This window comes from Ictidomys tridecemlineatus, chromosome X, assembly GCF_052094955.1.
Source record: "Ictidomys tridecemlineatus isolate mIctTri1 chromosome X, mIctTri1.hap1, whole genome shotgun sequence".
Classification (NCBI taxonomy): Eukaryota; Metazoa; Chordata; class Mammalia; order Rodentia; family Sciuridae; genus Ictidomys; species Ictidomys tridecemlineatus.
The window spans coordinates 114,704,047-114,729,309 of NC_135493.1; the positions used below are offsets into that span (position 1 = coordinate 114,704,047).

The 25,263-nt window shown below is 36.6% G+C and overlaps 1 long non-coding RNA gene across 2 annotated transcripts in view; it reads left to right on the forward strand.

Annotated features, from left to right (window-relative positions):
* Positions 1–24,757, forward strand: part of LOC110597671 (uncharacterized) — a 34,814-nt gene extending 10,057 nt beyond the window's left edge. For both annotated transcript variants that reach the window (XR_013431902.1, XR_002483427.3), the window contains exon 3: positions 24,041–24,757. This is a non-coding gene — a long non-coding RNA (uncharacterized LOC110597671). The remainder of the gene's footprint in view (positions 1–24,040) is intronic.
* Positions 24,758–25,263: the final 506 nt, after the last annotated feature.

Consider the following 25,263-nt stretch of genomic DNA (forward strand, 5'->3'; position numbering starts at 1 on the left):
ACAATTGGAGCTTATAATATCTACTGCCCTTAGGGTCATTTTGGTGATTGGATAAGATAATGTGTTTAAAGTAGGCCATTAGATCAGGCTTTGGGTACAACTACTTTATTTAGGCCACACAGAGAAGACTAGTAGGGAAGAAGATGACAAGCAGAAAAGAGAGGACAGTCAATAAAGGATGCATTGTTAGGCTGGGTACCATAATGAACAATTGTTTTCATCCTGCAGGAAAAACTGGAAAATAGTGTCAAAACTCCAGCTCAAAATTATCCCAAACATGAGTTTCTGGGACTGAGGTATTTATATACCAAGTTTTCAGAGTCATTAGTTGAATGCTACTTCAGGAGGATGTTAATTCTTCCACCTACACACCTTTGTGCAGGTTGGAAGAGTCAGGAATAAACCCTCAGACACAAAGATACCAACACTGTAGTCAAAAGTGGGCAATAGGATCCTGAAAGGACCGTGGGCTACAAGCAGGGAACCATAGCATCTGCTCTAAGTAGCCAGCCTGGGCAAAGCACTGAGGAGTTGTTCAATATGTTGGTGCCAGTCTCTTACCCCTTTCCCATCTCATACCCCTTTAAAGTCTCTATTATGCCATTTTTCTGTGAAGCACTTGCCATTCTCCTTCTTAATAATCATGGACTTATTTAATCCTTATGCATCATTCTTATTCTTTTTAAACTACATTCACCTTTCCCTCAGTCTATATTACTACCCCTTTGAAACTTACTCAACTCCCTCACCTTTGAGCTACTGTTCTTTGTTTCCCCATTTATGTCAACCATCAGCTTCTTTCCCAACTGTTCAGGAGTCAGTCTTTGTGATACTTCAGAAGTCACTTCTTCCATGACTTGTTAGCAAATGCTTTTCTTTCTCTCTTTCTCCATAAAAGGTCAGGTAACCCATTCAAAGTAAGAATCAAGTTAAAAAGTACAGTGACAGGCACTATATTACCCAGCCAGCTAATAACCATTCTGTCCACTTCTTTTTGTCAACTACACGATGATTTTTTTTAATCAAGGAGAAGTCATGTACTTCAGAGGAAACTAAGCCTCTCCCCAGAACCAGACAGGACACACATTTTGATCAAAAATAATCAGAATGCTAGCCTTTACCTTGCAAGTGACTAATTTAGATATTGTCAGGTTAGGCACTTCTGGACAATGAAACCTATGGAATTTCAGTGGAGCTTTCTGGGAAAATTTGCCTTACTCATAAAAAGGGTCCTTTTTTTTTCGTCTTCTGCCTCTGGATATTGTCACTTGCACATAATACCCAGTATGGCCATAATTATGTTGCAACCATGAGGGAAATACAAGAGAAGATTAGAGAAATGGAACAGGATCCACCATGTTGTTGACCCATTTACTCCACCCTACAGTCAGTTTACCTGATTTTATAAACCTATTTTAATTGGATCATCTTATACTTGCAAGAAAAGACACCCTTAAATAATATGACAAAGTCCTGAGACTTTGGGACTTCATTTAAAAAAACACCTCTAAAGGAATGATTTTAATGTACAGATGATCTGCTCAAAAATAATGGCTCATATATTTTCATTGGCTTTGGCCACATTCTCTAGCATTAGCATCATGATGTATGTAATGTCTGTTAGAATAAGACTGAACAGACACAAGAACACACCTAAATGAGTACATCTGGCCTTTAATTAATGAAATTTCTGAAAAGTCTGATGCAAATTGAATTTTTCCTCCATTGAGGAGGAAGCCAACCAAACTAAATGTGTTTGGAAGTGTTCTGGGTAAACTGAGGTAGTGGTAGTTTATGAATCACTTTAAACAATAAGATTTCCTTTAAATAAGCAAGCCTATGGCCAATCCATTTGGGTTCAAAGAATTCTTTTGTATAAATATATATTCTTCCTCTGATGAAAGATTCCTTAAATTGGGGTTTGGCTTCAGGGAAACTGTGAATCCTGTAAAACTAGAAGCAACATACTGTTTATGTGCAAATATGAATTTCTCTGAGGAAGAGACTCTAAGCTTTCTTCAAATTCTGAAAGGACTTTGTTACTACCTGTACACCTCCCAAAAAATGGAGTTTAGAGGCACTGCCAATGTGGTTGTTTTCAGAGTCTGGATTTTCTTAAAGAAGCAGACTCTTTTATTTGAAGGAAATCTGACAGAAGGCTAATGTAATATTTTGAGGAGCCAATGTTCAAATCCAATTTGTGAATTCTGTGATATCACACCAGATATCCTTATTTTCATGAGGGCCATAAGCTCTATGGGAAAAAATACATAAGGGGAATTTAGTAACTAGTTTCTGGACCCTGTATTCTCAGGTGGTATGGTAGATTGTTATAGTAATGGCCTTCAACTTTTAAAAAAATATATTTATTTTGTTTTAGTTGTAGTTGGACACAATTCCTTTATTTAATTTATTTATTTTTATGTGGTGCTGAGGATCGAACCCAGGGCCTTGCACATGCTACATGAGCACTCACCACTGAGCCACAACCCCAGCCCTCCTCCAACTTTTTCCACACTTCCCTGTATCCAGTCCTTGGATAGTCCCTTCCAATGCTGACTCTGAGCTTGGTTGTGTGACTTTTTCTAACTAAAGGAACAATGGCAATTGTGACAGAAGCAGAAATTTGAAAAATATTATATTGGGACTTTCCTTCAAGTACTGCTCCTGAAGCCCCTGCCACACCATCCATATGAAGAAGCCTGGGTAAGCTTGATGAATGAAGAGAACTATATGATCCAGTTCCATCCATCTTCCCAGCGTACAGCCAGTCAATCTGTAGAAGCAGAGCCAGGTACATGGTGGTAGCTGGCGGTGAGCACATGGGTGAGTTCAGTTGAGAAAACAGTAAAACCACCCTAATGAGCCTATCCCAAATTGCCGATCCTGTAAGCAAGGAAGTAGTTTTTGTTATGGTTGTTGCTGTTATTTTAAGCCACTAAGTTTCAGAGTGGTTTGTTATATAATAAAAGACAAGTGTTACTGGAATACTATTCTTCTCAAGCACCAGTGCCAGTTGTGGCCATGCATACTGGGGACAGCAGGAAAGCTGTAATATTATAGCTGAAACAGTTCTGGACCATAGGGAGGCTCAGTGGCAGCCCCTGAGGTGGTAGTTAACAAGTCAGGCTGGGAAGGATGGGTGGCCAGTGAATGGAGTGGAAACAGGATCCCCACACTGGATCCCCACTGACCCTGGACTAACTGGAGCTACCTGGCCCCAGAAAATAAAATCTACAGGGCTCCTCCTTTCAGTTACTCCATCTCCCATTTCTTCTGGAAGATGGAAACTAACAAAAGTTTTTTAAGGGCTACTCGGGCCCTTGTTTTGAGAGATTAAGCAAGAGAAGAGAAAATCGAGACTTAAGTGTCAAAAAATATCAGTGGAGGGAGGGTGGTGGAAGGAGGGAGGGTGGTGGAAGGAGGGAGGGTATTGGATGGAGGGAGGGTGTTGGATGGAGGGAGGGTGTTGGATGGAGGGAGGGTGGTAGATGGAGGGAGGGAAGAACAAAAAGAAAAGAAAGTAAAATGGTGGTGCTGGGTCAATAAATGGTGTTGGGTCAATAGACATTCTGAGAATACAGTTCTACAAGCCTCATTGTTAGGAATTTAAGAGAAGATATAGATGATTGGATTTGTTTCATATTTTGTTTTTAGAACTAGTATACGGCTGTTTTTTCCCTGTGTTTCATCATTTTGTCTTAAATGTGATATAAAAGAAACTAAAATAATAAAATAATCTTTGTGTGTGTGCATGTGTGTGTACATGTGTGTGTGTGTGTGTAAAGAATTGAGTATCAGAGAAGGGGGGAAAGAATCAAAGATAAATAAGAGAAAAAAGATATTTCAGATATCACTGGGATGTTATCAGAAGGAGCAAGAAGGAAAACATACCTTTATTGATTTTCAGGTACCTGCTCACCCATTAGCCCATTTAACCTCTTCCACTATCATGGGGAAAATGAGGTCTAGCTTCAGTTGTGACCATGCATGGAGGGGACAACAGGGAAGTTGTAATATGTGAGTGGCTCTAAAATTACACAATCCCAAAGCAGCAGAAGCAAGACAGGTCAGTACTTGTTTCACTAAGAAAACAGATCTTGATGTGTATAGTCATATGAGCATTTGGGGAGTTCCTACTAGTTAATACTATTCTAAGTGCTTCACATGATTAACTAATTTGATACTCAGAAAAACCCAGGCATGATTATTATAATCTTCTCCAATTTATAGATGAGGAAACACACACAAAGGGGATAAGCAACTAGCCCAAGATCACTTAGCTAGTAAGCAAGGAAGCAAGGACATGAACCCATACAGTCTGGCTTCAAAACCTACGCTTATAACAACTATAGTACTTTAATGGGTAACAAAATGCTATCAGATAACAAATCCACTGCAGCTGATGCTGCTTTTCTGAGGGTTCCCAAGTGGCCCAGGGATGGGCCCAAGAACAGACCTTGAATAAGAACTGACCACAGTAAAGATCTGCAAATGCAGGAATATCCACAAGGAGATCCAGTGGAACCTTCTGAAGCTTAAGCAAAAGCAGTAAATCCAGTGACAAGGCTGACTGTTTTATGCTCTTTCCAGAACCAAGCATACCTCTGGTGCAAGGGCTCTGAAGATCAGCCAAGTAAACTGACCCCCACAGGAAAGAACAAGACATAGTTTCTTCTAATCTTGGTGGCTGGACTCTTGGAAGCTATAGAAAGACTTTGCTAGGAGCTGATTAAAGACAGAATAAGGGGTTACATGGGGGAAATGAGGGCAAAGAGACACAATTGCACAGACAGATGGAGGGAAGCCATAAAGGAGAAGGTGCTCCCCAGTGGTATTTTTGTATTACTGACTGCATAGCTCATAAATTTATTTTAAGTCCTTTGGGAGCCATGGGTATGTATCCCAGGTGTACCCAACAAGAGTCTGGAATATGATTTCCCTAGAAGTTTTTCATCATTTAGACTTTAGATGATAATCCCAGGAGAAAGGGTGGCAGATTTTAGAAAGTCATTTAGTTCAGAAATCAATTGTTTTGAAGTTCCTCTAAAAGAAAATTGCCTTTGCCTTCCAATTTCCTCTAGTCTTACTTTTCTGATCTTCTTCTCAGCTACTAACACATTGAAGGCACTTTGAGGCAAAACATATCAGCAATAAGTTTAACATGAGGATTCATCAAAAAGAAGAAGAAAGAAAAATGTTTTGATGTTGGTGTCAAGGCCCAGTTTTGTGATATGAATCCAATTGGAATAAGGATACTGTAGCTTTGGCTATCTGGGGAGACTTTTTCTGGCATGTGGGAAGTCTCTGGGTCTCTTTCTCCTTCAGTGGGTTGCAGCATCAAATCATCTGCCCCCATTCCACATATAACAGAAGAAAAGGAATGTGAAGTCCTTCATTTCTCTATTCTGTGGTTCGAAGAGTTTCTAGGAAGTGTTAACACTCTGAAGAACCCAAGGTATATATTCAGATTTCTGAGATGGAAGTTAAAGAGAAGAAAAGAACACAAGGCTTCCAAAGGGAGACTTCCAGAAGTAACCATGGAAACCATTCCAAGGTCTTCAGAGTGGTGTCACATTGAGCTGAGAGACAGCAACCCCATTAGTGGGAAACGAAATCCTAAAGCAGAGAAGCTGAGCAAAAGAATGAAATGAATTGAAAATAAATGAAGCAATTTTTAATAACCAAGTGAATAAGACTCAGCAAGCAGTAAAGATCAAGGCAACAAAAACCATCTGCATCTGGAAATGAAAGATGCAAATCTAGGTATGCTTTTAGTAGCCCTTCTTCTTGTGAACTGTATTTCAATGGCATGTATAACCCTAGGCTCTTCCAGCATACCAGCTCCAGATTTCAAGACTATCCATTCTCATGCATTTATTCATCAGTTCACTCTTTCATTCAACAGCTGTTATAAGTGTCTGATGCCACATTTACTCATTCAATATTTATTGAGTACCTACCATGTGCCAGATACTTGCCTACATACTGGAGATATTACAGTAAGAAAGACAGATATATTACCTGAATTTACACACCTTGCCATGTAGCTTAAACTGTGCTCAGAAATCTGGAAAATTCAGAGAAGGATAAAACAGAGTTTTCTAACCTCAAGTAACCACAATTTCTATAGGAGGATTAATCCTATTATACAAGCATAGTAGGAATTAAATATTATACAAGAGCTGTGTCACAATTCCAGGCAAGCATATAAGCAATGTCACAAGGCAATATATTTCCATGTTCCTGTTTTATAACTGGGCAAGCTCGTCCCCAACCTTGTCTCCAGCTCTTTAATATATCACAAAGTTCTTTGTGAGATGAATCCTTAATGAGGTGAATATCTTGAAATAAATCCGCCCAACTCCTGTCTACATTTCACTCATCCCTTAACCTCTATCTCCAAGGACAAATTTGGTTTTAAGTGAATTTCAAAATCCACTCGATGGAGTAGTGGGATAAGAAGAAAAAATATTATTAAGTCTAGCTATTTAGAGGGCATTGTAAATAGGTGGTCCACTTTGAAATATGTCCCTGAGTCTGCTCTCAGCCTTTATGTACTACCAAAAGCATTTTCACTCTCACCTTTGGAATTAAGCCAGTACTAAATAACTCTGTGGAGTTCAGAATAAAACCTTAGGTCCTAGAATAAAACCTTAGGTCCTAGAAGACCAACAAAAGGTGTGGGAAGAAGAGGGAAAAATGGAATGTGAGTATCAGCCTTGACCATGGATCTTGCAGTGGTGACCATGTAAAAATAGGGCAGAGTCAGGCCTTGGCAGCTGCGTTCCTTCCTCTTACCCAGCACCTGGCATAGCCCCCTCTCCATTTAAATGACACAAGATGACAAGTTTCTCACATAGCAAAATGGCTGTACTTACTCCAAGAAAGTGACCACTGGGTAGTAGAAATGAGACTTTTAAAAATCTCTAGCTATAAAATTCTCAAAATGGGTTAATAAAAAAATCTGTTATAGGTCAGTGAATATCATTTGGACAGGAAGAATGTTTCCTTTCTATTTTGTCTTTAGCTTACTTATCATTGGCAGACAAATACAACTTAGTGAACAAAACAAAACTATTCCATAATCCTGAGCTATCACTCACTCAACAATAGCTAAACTTCAAGAAGCTAGGTGGGGGAGGCAATTTCCAAGAGCCCATGGCAAGGTTTATTGATGGGCTATTCTCAGACAAAACTGTGGCAGTCTTGATGAAGAGAGAATACATACTGTGGTTAATTTCAATTTTCTTAAATTTCTCAGTGCATCAAAATCGTTTTCACTTCATTGAGCTTTGATGGTAATTGGGTGATGAGCTACTCATTTGTCAGAATTTTCTAATTAGTAAGGAAAGAAAAGGAGTCGTCAACATTGCTTTTTTTGTTTGCTTTCCTCTAAGGAAGAGGTCATAAATTGCAGTTGGGTGCAGTTGGGTTTGGGGCGGGGGATTGTTTGTGTTTTGTTTTGTTTTGTTTGCTTCATAGGGAGAAGGCAAAGAATGAAATAAATCTTCATTTCTGGACCAGGCTCACAACTTTATACCTGGCCTAATTCTTAATACTCCAAAACTTTAACTTAAAACAACAATCACTTCTTAGCTTTTGATTCTGTAGGTCAGCGGTTTGGTCTGGGATTAGCTAGATGGCTCTCTGGTGGTTTCACCTGGAATTATGCATACAGCCACAATCAGCTAAAGGAATCTGATTGCTCTAGGGTGGTCTCACACGTTTGGTGGTTGGTGCTGGCTGTTAGTTGGTGCCAGCTAGTGGTTGAGATAATGTGGGTAGTTGGACCACACATCTTAGGCTGGCTCAAGTTTATTAATACAAAAGGCATTCTCAGGGTTACAAAGAGAGGACAAACTCTTTGTAAACAATTACCACATCCTCGTTGTCCCATGCAAGGACTCTTGCATCTGGCTGGCAATGGACTCCATATTTCATGGGGTTTTTGTATGTGTTTGTATGTATGGTTAAAATGAAATGGTTTGGAGGAAACAAGGAAAAGATATAAAAGTTGTCAGAATATTGTTTCAAATACATTTCCAGGGCTGGAGATGTGGCTCAGCGGTAGCGCGCTCGCCTGGCATGCGTGCGGCCCGGGTTCGATCCTCAGCACCACATACCAACAAAGATGTTGTGTCCGCCGAGAATTAAAAAATAAATATTAAAAAATTCTCTCTCTCTCTCTCTCCTCTCTCACTCTCTCTTTAAAAAAAATACATTTCCATATCTCTACAAGAAAAAAATCACACACACATGTACATTTGAGATACATATATAAGTGTATATATATATACATACACACACATATACAAATTGTGTATAGACAAATACATACTATGTTCCTTTGGTAACTGTTCATGCCAGAACAGATTCTGGGCACGATTTTCTAAAACAATGTTGATTATGTCTAGTCAAATAAATGAATAGTTCCATTCTTGACTTATTCATTTGATAGCAATAAAGTTTTCACACCAATTTATAAAGTGATCCATGTAATTTCCTATAGTACACGCACACATATTACATTTTCAATATTTCTAAACAAGTATTTAAAAGCAATACAATTTTCTTTTTACTTCCTAATTTTTACAGCAACATCTGTTGATCTGCTCTTTAGATGCTTTGTATAAGGAGCATAAACTAGAGATTACAAAAATAATGCATTGTGTAATATTGTATATAATACATATTTTTAAAATAATATTTAGCCCAGAGAGGCATAATAAAATGGTGGTTGAACACATATTTCATATGTTTAATTATTATATAATGTAAAGCAAACCAAAGGATTACAAAGACCCTGTATCAGTCAGAATTTGGTCAGGAAACCAGAAACTACTCTAGGTGTTTCAAGAAGTGGTTTTGATTAAAAAAATTCAATGCTTACAAAACTATTAGAAGGGCTTATGGAACAAAGTTCAGGGAAATCTGTCCCTATCTTTATTTTTATTAGTTCATTATAGTTATACATAATATTGGAATTCATTTTGACATAATCATGCAAGCATGGAACATAATTTGTTCAAATTATGTCCCAGTACTTCCCTCCTTCCCCTGTTATTTTTCCTCTACTCTACTGGTCTATCTTTTATTTATTTATAGTTTTAAATTTGTTTCTTATAGATATACATAAAAGTAAAATTCACTGTGGGATATTCATACATGTACATAGGATAGTTTGTTCAATTACATTCCACTGTTTCTCCTTTATCTTGTCCCTCCTCCCTCCCCCTTAATCCCCTTTCTCTTCTCTACTGATATCTCTTCTAATTTCATGGAATCCCCCCCAATTTTGATCTAACTTGTCCCTTGACTTTCTAACTCTGGCCTATTTCACTTAGCATGATGTTCTCAAACACCATCAATTTACCAATAAATGACATAATTGCATTCTTCTTTATGGCTGAACAACACTCCATTGTGCATACATACCACATTCTCCTTATCCATTCATCTGTTGATGGGCATCTGGGCTGATTTCATAACTTGGCTATTGTGAATTATGCTGCTATAAACATTGATGTGACAGCATCTCTATAGTATGCTGATTTTTGTTATTTTGGATAAATGCCATGGCATGGGAGAGCTGGTTTATATGGTCATTCCATTCCCAGTTTTTCAAGGAATCTCCATACTGTTTTACAGAGTGGTGGTACTAATTTGTAGTCCCATCAAATATGTATGAATGTTCCTTTTTCCCCACCTTCCCACCAACATTTATTATTATTTGTATTCTTAATAATTGCCATTGGGTGAGATAAAATCTCAATGTAATTTTGATTTGCATTTCCCTGATTGTTACAGGCATAGGTAGTTAAAACATGGGTTCAACACTCCAACACACTGGCACAGGCACCAATATCCTTAACAACACTCCTAAAAATGCAAGATACAAAACCAAGAGTCAATAAATGGGACAGAATAAAATTAAAAAGCTTCTTCACAGCAAAGAAAACAATTAAGAGCATGAAAAGAGTCCAAAGAATGTGAGATCTTTGCCACCTGCTTCTCAAACAAGGAATTAATATCCAGAATATACAAAGAACTCAAAAATATTAACACCAAAAAACAAATGACCCAATCAATAAATGGGCAAAAGAACTAAACAGACACTTCTCAAAAAAAGAAATATACCAGTGGCTCAGGAAGCTGAGACAGGAGGATCACAAGTTCAAAGCCAGCCTCAGCAAAAGGAAGGTGTTGAACAACTCAGTGAGGCCCTGTGTCTAAATAAAATACAAAATAGGGCTGGGGATGTGGCTCATCCTCAGTGGTTGAGTGCCCCTGAGTTCAATCCCTGGTAAAGAAGAAAAAGAAGGAGGAGGGGGGAGGAGCGGGGGAGGAGAAGGAGGAGAAAAGGAGAAGGAAGAGGAAGAAGGAGAAGAGGAAGAAATATAAATGGTCAACAAATATATGAAAAAACGTTTAACATCTCCAGCTGTTCCTAGCTTTTAAGAAATCAGTAGGAAGCTTCCATTAATGATCTCAGCTGCTAGCACACTGAAGTAGATAATTTACAAGAGAATACATGGAAGGTGCTGAAAAACCTCATCTATTTTCTGGGAAAATCCACACACTTTTCTGCTGCTATTATAATGGCTTCTACTTCTCTTCTGCCTTTCACATCTTGCATGGAAGCCTCTCATTTGTGGACTCCATCCTGAAAGCCTACTGGCAAGGGCTTCTGAAAAAAGTAGCCCCTAGATTTCTAGCCCCTCAGGAGCAGGGATATCATATAAAGAATTAGGGATAAATACCAATTGCCAAAATAAAATCATCCAACACAGAACCCCCAACTCCTCTTACTTTATAGTACATACTATCTTTTTTATATATTTTATTGGTGCATTATAATTATATGTAATAGTAGGAATCATTGTTGCATGTTCATACATGTACATAATATAACAATATCATTTAACCAATCTGATTTCCCCCTTTCTCTCTCCTCCTCCCTCCCTCTGGTCCCTTTCCTCTACTCTACCGGTCTTCCTTCAATTTTCCTTAAATCCCTCCCACCTTTCTTTTCCTTTTTCCTGTCTAGCTTCCATATAGGAGAGAAAACATACAAACCTTGACTTTTAAAATTTGGCTTATTTTTTTAAATGCTCTCAAGTTCCATCCACTTTCCTGCAAATGACATAATTTCACTCTTCTTTTATGGCCAAATAAAACTCAACTGTATATCTATTCCACATTTTCTTTATCCATTCATCCATTGACAGACACCTATGCTGGTTCCAGAATTTGGCTATTGTGAATTGTAGCATCTGCTGTTCTTAAGACTATAACCAATATTTTATAGACTTTAACAAAATGCAATTGATCTATACATAAATAGTTTGTGCTTTTTTTCTAACCTGAATTTATTGTTGTGTCCATATAACTATTAAACCTATAAGTTAATTTTTATGGCAATATTTAATATATTTAAGCACCCTTGAGTTTTCATGCAAACATATTTCTAAAATTTTTCCTGCTATAAAAGCAGCTATTTTATATAAATAGCTACTTTTTCTCTTTTAAATTTAATTCTTAAGTGTTATTCTGCAAATGAATTAGTGAGTCAAAATGCATAATCCATTCCTTAAAGTTATTGTCATGTTAAAGCTAATGTAGAATAGTAAACTGTACTAATAAACATTATGCAGTGTAATCTTACACCATATGGCATTAATCAGTGTGTTACTAGCTTTTGTTTTCCTCTGGGTACATAAGGGATTAAAAAGTACAGCTTCACACTAAGACATCTGGCTTCAGAACAATTTAAGTCACAAAGCAATATACATTTTTTTTGCTTTCTCACCCTTCTTTCCTAAGTCTTACAATCCCACTCAGAATTTTTGTCTAATCCCTCAAAAAAGTCCTTCTGCCAAACTTTTGATTACTCCTACCCTGCCGGTATAACCTCATGTTGAACTTCCTATCATAGAATGGGAAGGGTCTCTGGTCAGCATAGGCCACATCTCAGGAGTCTTAAAAGGCTCTGGGAGTGGGTCCACACTCCAAAACTGCTGTTTTCCTGAAAGAGGGCCAGCCCTCCCTGTACCAGGACCTCTGAGTAATTAGATCACCACCACATCTGTACTTCTACATGGAGCTCTCTCTCCTTCAACTCTTGACTTCTTCAACTGCCCCCCACTCCCACCACTTTTGGTTGCCTGCTTTCAAATCCCCTCAGAAGGTCAAGACTTTGGTCATGATTTGAAGCCATGTTTGAAAGTCACTTCCTCTAAGAGGCCACTCTGATTTCCCAAATAGAAAACATTTAACTGCAAAACTGTTGAGGTATTTTATCTCTACTCCTTTCCATATAACTTTAAATTTTTTTTCTCATTTGTAAAGTGATTCATACTCATTGTAGAAAAGTTGAGTAATATGGAAAAGATTAAAGAAAAAAATCACTCTTAATCCCACAACACACCAAGAAAATCATTGTTAACATTTTCTCATGTTATCTCCATAGATTTTTCAATTATTTTTTAAAAAATAATTGAGAGCATACTGTGGATACAGTTCCTTTTTTACTTAACATTTTAACATGAGCATATTTTCACGTTGTTAATTTTTTGATGTATCATTTAAACAGGAATGTAAATTCCATTGTGCAGATGTACTATAATTAACTAATTCTCAGTTGTTTGATATTTGGATTTTTTCCAATTTTATACTATTATACATAATACTATGAGAAACATCCTTAATAATAAATATTTGCCTACATTTCCTTAAGATAGGTTTCTAGAAGTGGATTAAACAATGGATTAAACAATGCTTTCATTTAACAATTACAAAACATAAGAATCCTCTCCCAAGAATAATACAATCAAATATATACACACACTTTTGCATACACTTGGAGGACATTCATCTGAAATCCATGTGTGAATTTTCTATGGAGCCAAGGATCCTTAACATATGCATTTTTAAATAACTAGGTCAATGCATATGAACATTTTATAGATACTACTATTTCTAATTTTCCAGAAACATCTGTCTGTCTCACTTGTATGGTACAGATACTGCTTTCTATCTTTTAGAATTATCATTTATGCCTTATTACCTCTGTTAGACTATAAGCTCTTTGAGGAAAGGGTCATGCTTGATTTTACTCTGAATTTTCAGGAAGACTAAGCAAAGTACCTAATCTACAATATATGCTCAGAAAAAGGTTATTGAATCAATAACTGAATTTCAAAGTCAGCAAATCCAAGGGAAAAGAAGTTCCAAGTTTAATTGCTAGAAAGTGATTTGAGGTATGATTCATACCCATGATGGAAGGCACCAAAAGATGGTCACTGGATCCTTCATTAAGCCTATTAAGCAGATGCCACATTGGATAGCTAAAGGGACAGTGATGCAAATAAACCTTCAATTACTATGTATCCCATTTTCTGCAGTATGGAGTGTGGTTATTGCCTATATCTGTGATACTGAGGACTCTTGCATCAGCCACTGAACATCAATACCAGTACTGAAAAATAACATACCACAATGACCTGTTAATTCTACGATTAAAATTATATGTGTCTTATTACCAACCCCCAGTTAACTTCTTGCATAATGCAAAATTTCCAAGCTATTTGGAAGGGAGCAGATACTGCGTGACAGGTATGCTTAGTGGCCTATCTAATAGCCATTCCTCTCCTCTATGAGAAGAGATCCCAATTTGCCTTGGTTTGGAAATGTGCACAAGCTCAAAGGGTGACTATGATTAATGAGACACCAGTTGAGACAATTTCATTTCTCTTTTCCAGGTACAGATTTACTTCACATAAGGACTGTTCAGTTAATGACTTTTTGTCATAACAATTCTTGAAATGTACCATTTTTTGAACAATGACTCCCTTTTGTTCTCTAATGTATTGACTTTTTCGATCCCAAAATATACTAAACAAATATGCTATAAGAAGTCATATGACATCATTTCTGTTTCAAGCTATGTCATGCTCACCAATTTTTCTTGACACACATTTATTTGTCAGAGCATATCATATGGAACAAATTTGAATTGAGCATCTTGTTTGAATGAGCCCAAAATGTTCTGCTTTGCATATAGATGCCAAGTGAGAGGGATGAAGAAAGATCACTTACATTTCCTTAGTCTTTATGCATGTGCAATTTCACATTTCGAAACATTCTCATTAGCTTTCATTTTGTCCTAAAGGTGATTTCAAAGCTATGATTTTATATTTAAGTGCAATTAGGTTACAAAATAACCATGAACCCCCTCCCCAAAGCTGAAAACCCAATAAAAGAAATACTGTAGATGAGAGAATTCAAAAAAAATGACCCCTTACCCTCTCCTCCAAAAAATCACTATAAGAACTATTTCCCTTCATTATGTTACACTTTGTGTACAAACTATATTTATTTACTTTCAAATTATTCTTAACTTCTTATATGAATTTATTTTCAGTGTTCACTTGATATATTTTCTTATCTGTGAAAATTATTTGGATATCTTGGGTAGACACAGAATGCATTATAATTTTTCCTATAAAATTAATGGAATTTTAGAAAATACATCTTTACTCTTCATAGCGAGGCTTTCAAAAATAAATTTAATTAATTAAGTGAAGGATGGGCATACTTGCTTCTCAGCTGTCCTCTGTCAACTGTTTATAGATAGGAATAAAATGAGAATCAGATTTGGCCAAAGAAAGGTAGTTTCCTAGGGAATCCTGGGAAAGATTCTTCTCCCCAATACAAAAAGAACACTTTCTCCCTTCCCTGTCTTCCTATTCTAAGTTTTAAAGTATTTTAAAGATTGGTTTGTGTGGAGCTATGGCAGCCATCCTGTGAATTTGAGGGAGAAAATGTTAGGAGAATAACAAAATGCAAACCCAGTTCCCTCACCTGGTAGAGTCAAAGAAACATCCTAGAATTTCTTCCCTCAATCATCTTGTTACATACAGTTTTTATTTAAAACAGTGTTGGTCAGGTTTCCTGTTACATGAACCAAAATATTTATAAATGATTCCACATTCATCCTCTACTCTTAAAAGTAGAAAGGCATTAAATAATAGTAACGATGCCTTTCACCGTGTACTGAGATCTTCAGTTTCAGAGTGCTCTCATGTGTTGATAGAAGTCTTCCTTTTACCCTGATCCCCTCTGGCTTTAACTTCTGTTCCCACAGGTCTTTGGTATCTCCTTTATTATCTTTCCTTTCATTCTTGAAGCTCTGCTCTGTCCTAACTTGTATGTAGATCTAAAAATGTCCCACTCCCTGAAGACATTTGTGTGTGAAGCTTAATGCACTTAAGGTTTGAGTTTATATTGCAACAAGGCCAAACAGCTTAAAATTGAATATCAGACATTTTTATCTTTATAAAATATGTAGGCCACCTTCCATGTTGTTTAGCCATGCTGTTTATATTCTGAAATTTCTTGTATACACAATTTGGGGATTGTCATCTCAGGGTTCTCCTGAAAATTCTATTCCCCTCATAATTTTATGCAATAATATTTAGCTGTCTATATCTCTGCCAAGAACAGCAGCCACCACCACATTAATTATTCTATACTTTATTACAAAATGGGCCAAATACTCCATTGGCAGAGGTTTTGAAATATTCATCTTAGTCTCTTCTTCCCACTACAGTCCATGTGGTGAAAAGGGAACAGAGATTCAGTTCTTCATTGCTATCAATATGACACCACTTTGGAAAGCAGAGGTGGATACAGTCAGCTTTGGGGGGAATGAAGAGAAGGGAGGGGCAATAGGAATAGGAAAGACAGTAGAATGAATCTGACACAACTTTCCTATGTACATATACAACACAATGAATCTCCACATCATGTATAACCACAAGACTGGGATCCTAATTAGAGTAATATAGACTTCATGTTTGTATAAATATGTCAAAATACATTTTATTGTCATATATCTAAAAAGAACAAATAAAATTTTTAAAAGAGAACACATTTTGATAGTATATTGGAAAAGAGCACAGAATTGGAACTTGAAAGATGTAGATTTTTCTTTCCAACTAAGCTTTATTATTTACAAGTATCTCAGGATCCTACTGTCCTCATATATAAAAATATGGAGAGGGGATACTCTAAAGAACATCTGGGATCCCATTCATCTAGCCATTTATAGATCAGGAATCTGGGCCTGACTACCTAGATGAGGCAACATTTAAATTATCACATGGTGAGTTTTTATTTCTTTCTAAGGTTAATTATACACTTGATATTTTAGTCATAGGCACTATTTCCTTTCTTTGCTTCCAAAGTTACAGTGATCTTAGCACTGACAATGCAAGAAGAAAGAACAAATCAAAGGTAATGAAATTCAAACTGGATAAACATATACTTGAACATGTAGGGGAGAATGTACAGGGATGTTAATTGGGGCTTTGTAAACAGTGAAATAATTTAAATATCTATTACTAGATCAGTTTACCATTATCTATTACGAGATCAGTTTTCTTACTATGGTGGCTAGGCAACAATTAGACAGATCTTCATGTATTGATTGAAAACATGTATATATAATCTTGGTATGCCTTTCATATTTTTTGTGTGTAGAAGCGTATATATTTATATAGGCATATAAACACATATATATTTGTATATATCTGAGTACACACATATCTGTGTAGTTATAGAGCTCAACAGCATGTAAACTATTTTTTTACTGATTGAAAAATATATGTTGCTTGACTACATAGATATTCTATATATAGCTATATTCTATATATACATCTCTCCATATATGCCTATATTCTCCATATAATATAATATAGACAGAATACACAAAAGACTGATAGCAGTGGTTGCCTTATAGGAAATAAAGGTCTGGGGAGAAACTTACCTTTACCACCTATTCTTTCATATCTTTTAAAATTCTAATTATATGTATGCATTGTCTGTTAAAATATAAGATAAATGAATTTTTAAAGACTACAAATTATTTTTTAAAAAATACAGAATAAAATGAGGTATGGGTGCTATTGGTGGATTTCAATTGTACACCCTCTCCCCATCCTAAACTAATAATAGTCCTCCATGTCTTAACTAGACCTAGAGATTATATGACCTAAGTTGTTAATGATGAGGTATACTGTTTTATAACCTTCTACCTGAGCCTCTCCTTCCCATGCTCAGTCACTAGACTTTAGGTACTGTATTTTGATCTCATTATGGAAGAGGCTGGGTTCCCCTCTTGGGACTATCAGCCATCATTGGATGGGTACTTCTGGACATCTCTGAATTTGGCCTAAATGAGAGGCTATCCTAAATTCATGGTAGAAATGGCATGGATAGTGGAGTCAGATTCTTCTGGATTACATCACCATATCCACCTCTTCCACACCCCATCCCAATACTGGGATAGAACCCAGGGGCTGAGCTACATTCTCATCCCTATTTATCTTTACATTTTGTGATAGAGTCTAATTTGCCTCATACTTGCAATCCTCCTGTCTAAGCCTCTCAAGTAGTAAGGATTACAGCTGTGTACCACCATATCTGGCTCAGATCTACTTCTTAATAGTCATATGCTACTGAGGTTCCCTAAGCTTTGAGTTCTTCTTTATAAGAGGAGGTGATGCTACCTTCTTCGAAAGAGTGTTGTGAGATTTTAGTGATATTAGCAATACACATGTTTGGGTCTGAAAAAAATATTCATCTCTCTCTCCCTGCCTCTTTACTTGCTTCACTTTCATTCATTCACTCTTCCCCTTGTGAATTTCATAATGGCATTCAAATTGATGTTCCTTAAAAATTTTTTCTTTTTTAAATTTTATTTATTTAATATATGCATTATAATTATACACAATAATGGGATTAATTATGTCATATATATGCACATAACATAATTTTCTCAAACTCCTTTTCAATATATTCCCTGTCCCTTCCCTCTTTCCTCCCCCATCTACTTATTCTATTCTGCTGATCTTCCTTCTATTATTATTATTATTGTTATTATTATTATTATTATTTTAATTAGTGCATTATAACTATATATGTGTGTATATGTAGATATACATATAGATAGATTCATTGTGGTTTATTTGTACATGGACATAACATAGATTTAATTCCCCAGTAATTCCCTATACTCTCCCCCTCCTCCCTCCCTATCACTTTCCTCTACTCTATTGGTCTCCCTTCTATTTTCATGAGATCCTTTTTATTAATATACATTCATTCTCTCTCTCTCTCTCTCTCTCTCTCTCTCTCTCTCTCTCTCTCTCTCTTCTCCCTCTCTAACTTCCAAATAGAGAGAAAGCATTCGACCCCTGACTTTCTGAGTCTGGATTATTTCATTTAGCATGATGTTCTCCAATTCCATCCATTTGTCAGCAAATGACATAATTTCATTATTCTTTATGATCAAAGAAAACTCCATTGTGTATATATACCCCATTTTCTTAATCCACTCATCTGTTGATGGGTACCTAGGCTGGTTCTATAACTTGGCTATTGTAAATTGCACTGCTATAAATATTGGTGTGCATGTGTCACTATAGTATGCTGATTTTAGTTTTTTTTTTAATAAATGCCAAGGAGTGGGAGAGCTGGGTCATATGATGGTTCCATTCCTAGTTTTTTGAGGAATTTCCATAATGCTTTCCATAGTGATTGTACTAATTTGCAGTTTCACCAATAATGCATGAGTGTACATTTTCCCCTACATCCTCACCAGCAATTATTATTGTTTGTGTTCTTAATGATTGCCATTCTAGCTAGAGTGAAATTAAATCTCAATGTAGTTTAAATTTGCATTTCCCTGATTGCTAAGGATGTTGAATACTTTTTTTTATATATTTGGTGCATTTGTATTTCTTCCTTTGAGAAATGTCTGTTTAGTTCATTTGCCCATTCATTGATTGGATTATTTTTAATGTTAGGTTTTTGAGTTCTTTGTATATTCTGGATATTAATCCCATCACAAGAGTAACTGGCAAAGATTTTTTTCCATTCTGTAGGCTCTCTTCATATTCTTGATTGTTTCCTTTTCTGTGCAGAAGCTTTTTAATTTGATGGCATCCAAATTATTGATTCTTGGGTTTGAGTTCTTGAGCTTTAGAAGTCTTATTAAAGAAGACAGTGACTTCACCAATATGGAGTGTTGACCTTACATTTTCTTCTAGAAGTTTTAATGTTTCCAGTCTAATTCCTAGGGTTTTGATTCACTTTGATTTGACTTTTACACAATTTATCCATATGTATATTCAGTTCTATTGAATTTAGTACCAAAAATGCTGGTAGTCTGCTTCATTCTTAATGTTCCAAATTATTTACACACACATGAATTTTTCATAACTTCTCTTTGTTGTCTTCAGTTGGAGCAACTACTGTGGACCTATTTTTCAAAGAGAAAAGACAAGTGGCAGGAAACCAGTTCATGATGATTTTTTAGAGCCAGACTGGGAGCTCAAACTTCTGGTGCTATGTCATCTTCCCCACAGTAAAAACATCCTCTTTCCATTAAAAAAAAATACCTTTCACTTTGCCTACACAAAGAACTATTCTCAAATATTTTCACACCTAAGAAGGAAATGAGCAAGAGCATATAATAGGAAAATAATCTCTTAGGCATGTAAGAATATAAGAGCTATTGTGGTTTTTCAAAAAGCACACTTAGATGAATATGACAGAAGTTTTATTTGATTATGAATCAGGACCTTGAGGCAGTACATGAGTAAGAACTTCTAATTCCTGTGGGTAAGATTAATGCATCTCAGGAAGAAATGTATGGGTTGTTCATATAATCAATCAACAAATATTTGAGTGCCAATTGTATATAAGGTGCTGCATGTCTTTTAGCTCCTTTGGACTCTGATGAAGAAAAAGGGAGGACCATAAGCTCAACCTGGGATCATAGAATGAGGATTGAGCCCCCAAATAAGAAAATGGCTTCATCCAGTACAAGTTACTATGACTTTTTTTCTAATATGACACAATTTCTTCATCTTAAAAAATGAAAAGAAATATAGACACATAGCTAGTCTTATACTTCTGCGGAGTTTTACTTGACAACGTCATTAAATCCAATAGATACTTTCCTGTTATCCTCTTACTTGACTTCATAAAAAGTATTTGATACTAATGACCATTCACTACTTTTTAAAAAATATTCACTTATTTTGGCTTCAAGAAAACAATGCTCTTCTGGTTTTCTTCCTACCTTTCTAGGATCTTTGTCTCCTGGGTAGGTTTGTCCTCCTCACCCAGCTATTAGATTTGGGATTCCTCAATACTTCACCCTTAGCCATTGTCCCTTCCCAGACTCCCTAAAAAAACTCTCATCCATACCTGTATTACAGATATTTATATGAAGATAGCTCATAAATTTCTATCTCCATCCTACACTTCTCTAGAACTACTACCAACAGCCTACTTGACACCTCTTCATGGATGGCTCAAGGGCACCCCAAACCAAGCAATTCCAAACCAAACTCATGAGAGTCCAAAACAAACCTGGCCTTTATTCATTGTATGTTCTCTATTTCGTTAAATTGCACCATCATTCATCCAAGGGATGCAGGATTGAAGCCAGTTGTTATTCTTGGCATCTTTCACATCTGCCTCCCTCATAACCTCATAACCAAGCATTATCAAGTCCTGTTGCATTTCCTCCTATCTCTCTCTTTTATCCTTCAACTTTTCCCAATCCAGCTAGTACAAGCTACCATTATTGTTCACATCAATTACTAGATCTTCCAGTCTGTTCTCCACATCCTACAGCAAAATCATCTCCTTTAAGTGTAAATGTGAGCATATTAACTCCCCTACTCATATCTCCAGTTGTATATAAAGTATGTTGACACCCAATTCATGTCTTCATACATGTACTCTGGATAATGATGTCTATCACATTCCACCATCCTTGCTAATCCCCTGCCCCCTCCCTTTCCCTCCCACCCCTCTGCCCTATCTAGAATTCATCTATTCCTCCAATCTAGTTTCTGCCACACTGATCTATTTTCAGTCCTTTCTATTTGAGATGTTCTGTCCAATCGCAGGGCTTTTGCACATACTCTTTTTGCCTAAAATGCCCTTCTTTCTTGAGTAAGTAGAATAACAGTCTCCCACCAAAGATGTTCATGTCTTGATTCCCAAAACTCATAATATATATTACCATATATATATATATATATATATATATAACTTTATATGGAAAAAGCAACTTCATAGATGTGATTATGGTAAGGATCTTGAGATGGACAGAGTGTCCTGGATTATCTAGTGCACTTATTGTAATCACAAATGTCTTATAAGGGAAAGAGAGTCAGAGACAGAGATATATTAATGGAATCAGATGTCATAGAGAAGAGGTATTTAAACATGCTATGTTGCTGGCTTTGAAAATGAAGAAAAGAACCATGAGCCAAGGTGACCTCTAGAAGAATAGGTGGTCTCTAGAATCTGAAAAGTGCAAGGAAGTGGATTCTCCCCTAGAGCTTCCAGAAGGAATGCAGCCCTGCCAAAACCTTGATCTTAGGACTTTTGACCTCCAGACCTACCTTAGTAGCTTTATGCATGGAAACCAATGCTCGATAATAAATAATAAGATAATAAATCTGTTGTTTTAAGCAACTAAATTTGTGATAATTTGTTACAGCAGCAGTCAGAAACTAAAATACCTTTCTTCTCCATATAATTGATTGCTAAATTCCTTCAGGGAGGCCTTCTCCACATTTTGACCAGGTCAGATATACAAGCCCCCTTAACTAAGCATGTCCTTACAGCTCTTGTCACAGTTGTATGGTTGTTGACAGCCCAGCTAAAAGCTCTGTGAAGTTAGAAACTACATCTACTTTTGCCTATCAGTATATTCCCAACACCTAGCTATGTCTGTTATATATTAATATTAATATATTAATGTTATATAATAGTATTAATTTAAAAGAAATATTACAAAGTTCTATAAATCTCTAAAAACTGATTTTTGTCATAAGATGAAGCAAAAGAGACATGCTACACATTAGGGATAGGTATTAAAATGCATCAGAACTAAACAGCTTCCAACAAACAACTGTGTCTGGAACCTTTCAAACACACCTTTATTTCTTCTAAAAATTGGGATATTTTTATCAGAACTCTGCTTGCTGTGACATTCTTCAGACCAAAATCTAGTACCTTGTGTCATAAGTCCCTTTACGGTTTACAATTAAACATCATATTTTTTGTTACTTAAAGAATCTTTTGAGCTGGATTCTACTGAATGTCTTAGTAGCTTTATGCATGGAAACCAATGCTCGAAGGAATTAAGTGAATTTTTCAATGAATCACGATTCCCAAGAAACAAAGGAAGATCTCAAACTGAGCTATTTTGATTATACATGCAGCATGATCCCCAGTGCATTATACCCCATATTAGGTTTTGCCTCTGTGGATTTAGCAAGTTTCTTCATTTCAGTGTTGAACATGCTATTGATAAATGCTACCCATGTCTTAAGCAGCTTTTGAATAAACTGGTATTTGTCACAAAGACATTAAGATTATTATGGGCAAATTTGTTATGTCTCAAATGCTTGTATTTAATGCCTTTGGAGAACAGAGATTATGAAGAAGGTAAAAATATTGGAAATGATTCTAGGGTATGACTGTGGGAATGTGCAACTAATGTGGAGAGAGACAAAATCACTGAAAGACAGAAAGTCAAGGTACAGAAAGGCAGAATATTGGAAGTTATTGACATGGTATGGAATTCCCCAAGAATCATAACAGGAGCAGTGTTAGAGCAACAGTGAGGGAGAGCTAAAATCTTAGAGAAGGGGGGAAAAATGACAACAGATGGCTATAACAAGAGGAGCAGTAGGTGAGATAGCATGATGATCCAAGATTCAAAGATGGGAAGAGATACATGGTATTACTAACAGGACTATAATGTGGTCTTGGAAACTAGAAATGAACCAAAAGAATAAAGCACCCATCTCACCTTCCAGTCTAGGGTTATGAGAAATATGGGAGACACTTTTGGATGTTTCTGTTTCCAGAGATGATTGACATGTGGATCAGTGAACTGAGGTGCCCTGAATGTGGGCAGCACAGTCCAATAATCTGTGGGCCAGGATGAAACAAAAAGGAGAAGCTCTACCTACTTCGCAAGCTTGATTCCTCTTGAGTGGGTGTTTTTGTTTGTTAGCTGTTGCTATTGCCTATGGACATTAGACTCCAGCTTCTGCAGCCTTTGAAGGTAGACTTGCACCAGTGACTTTCCTGGGCCATCAGCCTTGGATTGGGGCTGCATTATTTATTCCTCTTGTTCTGAGACTCAACTTCTTGGACTGAGCAGGTACTGATTTTCCTAGCTCTCCAGCTTACAGACAGCCATTGTGGGACCATCCAGCCTCTGATAATGCAAGCCAATCTAATAAATCCCCTCTTATAATTATCTATACATTTTGTTGGGTTTTTCCTCTAGAGAGCTTTGGCTAATACAGGGGGATTATGTCAGATAGTCACCAAAGATTCCCCAACAAGTCCTATGTACTCTCCCCTTAGATCAGTATTTCCTATTAACCAATAGAATACTTCTTTCCTGGGAATGCTCCCTTTGAAACTCAGTCATCATTTTGTGAGAGATTCAAGCCATAAAGAGAGGCCACATGGAGGAAAAACAAAAATTCTGGTCAACTTCCCACTGGTACTTTTTACCAAAAGCCTGCATTAATTGCCAGCCATGTGAATAAGCCATCTTGGACATTCTAGTCTACTCAAGCATTCAGATAACTGCTGCCCCAGCTGACATAAGCAAAACAAAAATCCAATTGAACCATTCACTCATTGTATCATGAACAATGAAATGGTGTTTGAAGCCACTACATTTCTGAGTGGTTTGGCTATTGTAGATGACTGAAACAGGGATGCACAAAGTCAGGTGAGGACTAAGGTAGGTAAGTGAGGGATGACCAAAGAGTTTGGGGTTTCATTTATAACATACATCATCACAGATAATAAATTTTTCCCCTGGGCAACTAGAAGAATGGAATTGCTTTGGGGAATGTACCTCCTCCCTGTAGCCTCTGCACTGATTCATATTACAATAATGATTTATGTTTTGCTGCAGGACATATTCTTTGCCACTGAAACATGCACATACTCGAGACACAGAGTTTCAATCCTGGATCTGAAGAGGAGGTCTCCAGATGAATTGTAATTTCAGGTTGAACTTTAAAAGTTATTTCTACTTTAGAGGTGTCTTGATCTAAAACCCATCACCCAAACACTCAGGAATTAGGACTCTGCCTCCCCCTTCATGTATGATTCTCTTCCATGAAGGAGATGCTCTGAGTGGCTTTCAGGTTAATATGAAAGAAGCTTGAAGCTGCAAATGAATTGAGTAACCATGACAACAAAAAGGGAAGAAAACAAAACAATTATGCCTATGCAAATTCCTTCCTGAACCATCAAAATGAAAGAGAACATAGCTGTCAACAACAATGTCTTATGGCCAATGACAAATGCAGAATTAGTTAAAGCCACTGGCATCTGTTGGCACAGCTACGATCAGGAAAAAAGGTAGGCCTTCACAACTCACTCTCCATGTTCATATTTACAATGTGATGGGTGTGTTTTAGTGTATCAATGACTTTCAAATAAAATATATTATATTTTAACGAATTATCTTTGGTCCAAACCTCCTGGGACTTTTGCTCTAGTGGCACCACTAAAGCCCTTAACTCATCAAATTCCAATCTGCATGAGATAGAGCAGTGCTTCTCCAACTGTAATAAGTGCATGATTCACCTGGGCATCTCATTAAAATGCAGAATCTGATTCAGTGGTTCTGTAGTGGGCACAAGACTCTTCATTTCTAATAAGCTCCTCCAAAACCCACATTGAGAAGGGACAGTGTTAAGGTTAAGAGTATGAATTCTGCATTCACACCACCTGATTTCAAGGCCTGACCCTGTATATTAATTAGCTCTGTGACCTTTGAGAAGTTACCTGGCCCTCTTGCACTTCTTTATTCATAAAATTTGGATAATAAAAATGGCAAAAAATAGTGTCTAGCTATAAAAGTTATTGGGTGACCTAAAGGAGTTTATGCATTTAAAATGTTTAAGTAAGTAGTACTTGACATGTCATAAGCACTCGATAAATATTAACTACTGTAATCTTCTTATGTCTTACCTGCTAATGGAACATTGTTTATATACTGGGACTGTATATTCTGTGTTTAACCAATTAAGTCACAAGTTTTCATTTCTGTGAATTTTTCAATGAAATTGACATGTGTTTCTGGGTATGGTGGTACACATCTGTAATACCAGTGGCTAAGGAAGCTGA